Source organism: Coenobita brevimanus, chromosome 53 (assembly GCF_032717465.1).
Source record: "Coenobita brevimanus isolate Jiangsu-jjx chromosome 53, ASM3271746v2, whole genome shotgun sequence".
Classification (NCBI taxonomy): domain Eukaryota; kingdom Metazoa; phylum Arthropoda; class Malacostraca; order Decapoda; family Coenobitidae; genus Coenobita; species Coenobita brevimanus.
In genome coordinates, this window is record NC_137006.1 from 30,255,594 (window position 1) to 30,262,190 (window position 6,597).

Consider the following 6,597-nt stretch of genomic DNA (forward strand, 5'->3'; position numbering starts at 1 on the left):
GCCATTTCGTTGCCCTCCTCCCAGCTCACACACCCTTCTCTCATATACCTCTCTACTCCATCCCTCCAGCTTATCCTTGGCCTCCCCCTCCCTCTCTCTCCCCATCCACCTTACTCACATACACTCTTCTCATCAGTCTCTCACACTCCATCCTCTCCACATGTCCAAACCACCTCAGTGTGTTTCTCCTAACATTTCCTATCACATCCACATCCACGCCACAATCCTTCAGCTTCTTATTTGTCAGTCTGTCTCTCCATGTGACTCCACATGCTCCTTTCAAATAACTCATTTCCACTGCTCTCACTCTTGACTTCTGTCCTTCAAACAAGGTCCAAGCTTCACATTCATATGTTAGAGTTGGTACCACAATGCTGTCATGTAGTAGCTTTTTCACTTCCATGCTCACTTCTCTATTTCTTATCACTGCTTTCAAGGAACCAGCAACCTTTCTTCTCTATTGCACCATTTCAAGCACTTCACCCTCAAAACTTCCATCCTTATTCATCACACTACCCACGTACTTAAATACACCCACATTTTCCATTTCCTTTCCTCATCCATCCTCACTGTACTGTATATTCACTAACTTCACTTCTCTCCAAGACCATAAATTTACTCTTCCCTACATTCACCTTTAAATTCCGTTTCTTACACACTCTCCCAAACTCATCCACCAAGCCTTGCAGCTTCCCTTTGTCTTCACTTAACAACACAATATCATCTGCAAACAGCAGTATAGGTAGTTTCCAAACACTGCCCTCTCTCACAAGGGCCGCTCCAGCATCCACTGCCTTACCTTGTATCTCTTTTATAACCCCATCCATATACAGCTTGAACAACCATAGAGACATGACACATCCTTGTTTCAATCCAGCCTTCAAATATAAAAATTCACTCAGTTCACTATGTAAATGCACTGCAGCCTGAGCACCCTCATACCTGCTCTCCATGGCCTTCAGCAACTTGCCATCTACTCCATATATTCTTAATACTTTCCACAATCCTTGTCTATATACCCTGGCATATGCTTTCTCCAAATCCATGAAGGCCGCATACAACTTCTTTTCCTTCTCTAAAAACTTTTCCACTAAGGATCTAAGAATGAATATCTGATCTACACAACCTCTTCCCTTCCTAAAACCTCCCTGTTCTTCTCCAACTAATACCTCTGTTACTCCCCTAACTCTGTCAATAAGTGTCCTACCATATACTTTTCCTATTACACTAAGAAGACAAATGCCCTATGATTACCACACACTTCTTTTCCCCCTTTTCCTTTGTACAGGGGAATAATTATATCTGACTTCCAATCCTCTGGGACGCTATCTTCTTCCCAGGCCAATCTGCACATCTTCCACATCCATTCTACTACAATCTCTGCCTCACGCTTCAGCATTTCACCACACAATCCATCAATTCCTGGGACTTCCCCATTTTAACTTTCTTCTTTGCTTCCACAACTTCCATCCTACTGATTTCATCCTCTCTTCTCACATCCCTCCTTCTCCCAGCCATTCCCTAGCCACTAACACTTGCATTACTTTCATTCTCTATGTTCAACAATTTATTAAAGTGTTCTCTCCATCTGCTCACTTTTTTTCCCTTCTCCACTAGTAATCTACCATTTTTATCTCTGACTCCCCAACTAATTTCTTTGGCAACCTGTCTAACTCTCTTTACCTCTTTCCAGAAATATTTTCTTGCATTCCCTCCAATTTACACTCAAATTCCTTCCAGATTCCTCATCCACTCTCTTCTAACTCTCTTACTAATCTTTTCACCTCTCTCTTCCTCTCTGCATCTAACTCTCTCTTCTGTCTCTCAAATTCTTCGACGTCCCTGTTTCTCATCCACTCACTACCAGACATGGGGTCTGTTACTGGGTTTCTATAACTATTACTATTACTATTAATTTCAGTTGTTCTCTATTATATTATTATTATTATTACTTTAGTGGTCATCTATTACTATTACTATTATTATTACTTGATCATATATTACTATTTTTATTACTATTAATACTACCCCTGGGGGTAGGGTTTTTTTTCAAGAATACTCCCCCAGTATCCCTGCTTGTCGTACAAGGTGACTAAAAGGGTTGGCGGAGGGTTAGTGCCGCTCCCCGCAAAACAACTAACTAAAAAGACAAACAAGAAGCCTCGGACAAGGACTGACTAAAAGATGACGACCAAGGACCGGACAAAGGACATGGTAATCGGAACATGGACTGTAAGAGGTGCGAATGATGAGATGAAAGAGAGAGATTCTCCAGGTGCTTGAGGGTGCGAAAGTTGCTCTATGTGGAGTAACTGAAACTAAATGGAGAGGTGAGAGTGTGAGAGAATGGGAGTATGGATGGGGTATATGTGCAGGAGTAGGTGAGAATGAGAGGGCAAAAGAAGGAGTGTGTATAGTTGTGAGTAAAAGATGGAAGAAGAACATAAGAGAGTATGGATCAGTTGGGTCAAGGATTATGTGGGTAAGATTTAAAGTTGAAATACAAATGTGGGCAATTGTGTGCATGTATGCGTCAACGCAAGATCGTGCAAGTAGAGTGAGAGACGAGTCCTGGACAAATGTGGAAATGTGCTTGGAAAAGTTTGGAAGGAATGAGAGAGTGTTTTTGATCAGTGATATGAATGGTAAAGTAGCGAATGTGAAGGTGGATGAAATAGTTAGTGAGTGGGGTGTGCCTGCTGAGATAGATGAGAATGGCAGTGCGGTAGTGGACATTTGTGCTGGGAGAGGGTTGGTGATAGCCAATACCCTCTTCAGGCACAAAATGATCCACAGGTATACATGGCGAGTGATGAGAAGGGTGGGTGGTGAACTGAATGAAAGGAAGGCAATGATTTATTATTTGTGTGTGGATGAAAGGATGCGAAGATCTGTAATGGATGCAAGAGCTTATAGAGGTTGGGGGAGTGGACTTTCTGATCACTACTTGGTGGTGGCCATAATCAAGATACAAATAAGATGGAGTAATAGAAGAAGGGAAGGACGAGAAGAAGGAGTATTTGCAAGGAGAGTGGAACGGTTACAAGAGGATGAGAAAAAGGCAGAATATAAGAGAGAAGTGGAGGAACGATTGGGTAAATATGAATTGGAGCAGGGGGACGTGCAAGGTGTGTGCAAGGTATTCACAGAAGAAATATGTGCAGCATGTGATGTGGTGTGTGGGATGAAGAGAAGACGGAGGGGGGTGCAAGGAACAGCGTGGTGGAATGAAGAGGTGAGACAGGCTGTGGGACAAAAGAAGAAAGCATACAACGAATGGATGAGAAATAGGGCGTGGAAGAAGTTGAGAGGCGGAAGAGAGAGTTATATATACAAAGAAAGACAGGTAAAAAGATTAGTAAGAGAGAGTAAGAAGAGAGTGGATGAGGAATTTGGAAGGAATCTGAGTGCAAAGTGGAGGGACTGTAAGAAAATGTTTTGGAAAGAGGTGAAAAGAGTAAGACAGGGTTGAAGTGAAGTCAGCAGGGGAGTGAAAGATAAAAATGGTAGATTACTAGTGGAGAAAGGAGAAAAAGTGAGCAGATGGAGAGAACACTTTCAGGAATTGTTGAACATGAGGATGGAAGTGATGCGAGTATACAGTAAGTGGCTGGGGAATGGCTGGGAGAAGGAGGGATGTGAGATGACAGGAAGAAATCAGTAGGATAGAAGTTGTGGAAGCAATGAAGAAAGTTATATTGGGGAAAGCCCCAGGAATTGATGGAGCGTGTGGTGAAATGTTGAAGCATGGGGGAGAGATAGTAGAATGGATGTGGAAGATGTGCAGATTGGCCTGGGAGGAAGGAATCGTTCCGGAGGATTGGAAGTCAGGTATAATTATTTCCTTGTACAAAGGAAAAAGGGAAAAAGAAGTGTGGGGTAATCATAGGGGCATTTGTCTTCTTAGTATAATAGGAAGAGTGTTTGGTAGGATACTTATTGACAGAGTTAGGGAAATAACAGAGGAATTTGTTGGAGAAGAACAAGGAGGCTTTAGGAAGGGAAGAGGTTGTGTAGATCAGATATTCATTCTTAGATCTTTCGTGGAAAAGTTTCTAGAGAAGGGAAAGAAGTTGTATGCAGCTTTCATGGATTTGGAGAAACTATATGACAGGGTGGATAGACAAGGATTATGGAAAGTATTTAGAATATATGGAGTAGAAGGGAAGTTGTTGAATGCTGTGAAGAGTATATATGATGGTGCTAAGGCTGCAGTGCGTGTGGATGGTGAACTGAGTGAATTTTTCTCTTTCAAGGTTGGGTTGAAACAGGGATGTGTCATGTCTCCATTGTTGTTCAATCTGTACATGGATGGGGTAATAAAAGGTGGTACAAGGTAGGGTAGCGGATGTTGGAGTGGCCTTAGTGAGAGAGGGTAGTGTTTGGAAACTCCCTGTACTGTTGTTTGCAGATGATACTGTGTTGTTGAGTGAAGACAAAGGGGAGCTGCAAGGCTTGGTGGATGAGTTTGGGAGAGTGTGTAAGAAACGGAATCTAAAGGTGAATGTAGAGAAGAGTAAAGTGATGGTCTTTGAGAGAGGTGAAGTCAGTGAATGTACAGCGAGGTTGGATGGTGAGGAATTGGAAAATTTGAGTACGTTTAAGTACTTGGGTAGTGTGATGAGTAAGGATGGGAGTTTGGAGGGTGAAGTGCTTGAAAGGGTACAGCAGAGAAGAAAGGTTGATGGTTCCTTGAAAGCAGTGATAAGAAATAGGAAAGTGAGCATGGAAGTGAAAAAGTTACTACATGACAGTATTGTGATACCAACTTTAAAGTATGGAAATAAAGCTTGGACGTTGTTGGAAGGACACAAGTAAAGAGTTAGAGCAGTGGAAATGAGTTATTTAAGAGGAGCCTGTGGAGTCACATGGAGAGACAGGCTAACAAATGAGGATATAAAGGAGCGTTGTGGTGTGGATGAGGATGTGATAGGAAGCGTTAGGAGGAATACACTGAGGTGATTTGGCCATGTGGAGAGGATGGAGGATGAAAGACTGACGAAGAGAGTGTATGTGAATGAGATGGAAGGTGGAGAGGGAGGGGGGAGGCCGAGGATGAGATGGAGGGATGGGGTGGAGAGGTATATGAGAGAGGGGGGTGTGAGTTGGGAGCAGGGCAGTGAAATGCCGGTGGACAGGGTGACGTGGAGGCGATTTGTTTGTGGTCACTCCGAACGGGATTAAGGCGTCTGGCAATAGATAGATAGATAGATAGATAGAATACTGTATATTATTTACGATAAGGGTATTCATTAAATTGAAAATGTTTTTTATTTTCATTATCGTTGGGTGTCCAGGCATCTCGAAATAAACGGATCTTGAATTTGTCTCTCTTTTTTTTTTTTTTTTCTTGGAAGGAACTGTTTTGCGGGCTCAGCCTCTGGTTCCCTCTTCCTTGCATAAAAAAGAAAACAAGGTGAGAAAGCTGTTTTTATTGATTTCGGTAAACGGTATTAAAGAAGTGTCTGTAATGGGAAAATAATATACAATTATCTATTACTTTGTCTTCTATTACTATTACATTTACTATTACACCCAGGAACTTGTGATCTATTACTATTAATATTACTATTACTTTGAAAACCCTGTAATAGTCTATTACTATTACTATTACATATTACTATTATCTGCTCACTACATGATTTTTTTCTTTTATGCCACAGCCTCTCTCACCTCTTCAGTCCACCATGCTGTTCCCTGCATCTCCTTTCGTGTTCTCTTCACCCCACACACCACCTCATATGCTGCACAGATTTCTTTTGTGAATATCTTTCACACACCTTCCACATTCCCCATCTGCTCCAATCTATATTTACCAATCGCTCCCCCACTTCCCTCTTATATTCTGCCTTTTTTCATTCCCTTGTAACTTTTCTACCATCCTTGTAAGAACTACTTCATCTTCTATTTCTCCATTTTGTTTGGACTTTGATCCTGACAACCACCAAGTGGTGCTCCGAAAGTCCACTCCCCCAGCCTCTATATACTTTTGCATCTGTCACCCCCTTACACACATAATCAATCATTGCCTTCCGTTCATTCAGTCCACTATCCACCCTTTTCGTCACTAGTCACATATACCTATGGATCATTTTGTGCCTGAAGGGGATATTAGCTATCACCAACCCCCTCCTGGCACAAACGTCCACTAAAGCACTGCCATTCTCATCCATCTTTGCAGGCACACCCCAATCACCAACTACTCCACGCAACGTCTACAGACTCTCAGTCCGTTCAAACTTTTCCAAGCACACTTCCACATTTGTCCAGAACACTTCTCTCACTCTGCTTGGATGATCTTGCGTTGGCGCATTCACACACAATTGCCCACATTTGTAGTCCAACTTTCACCCTTACCCACTCAACCCTTGAGCCAACTTCTCCATACTCTCTTATATTCTCCTTCCATCTGTTACAACAATACACACTCCTTATTTTGCCCTCTCATTCTCACCTACTCCCGCACATATACATCATCCATACTCACATTCTCTCACACTCTGACCTCGCCATTTAGTTTCAGTTAATCCACGTACATCCACTTTCGCACCTCAAGCATTCTCTCTTTCACCTCATCATTTGCACCCCTTACATTCC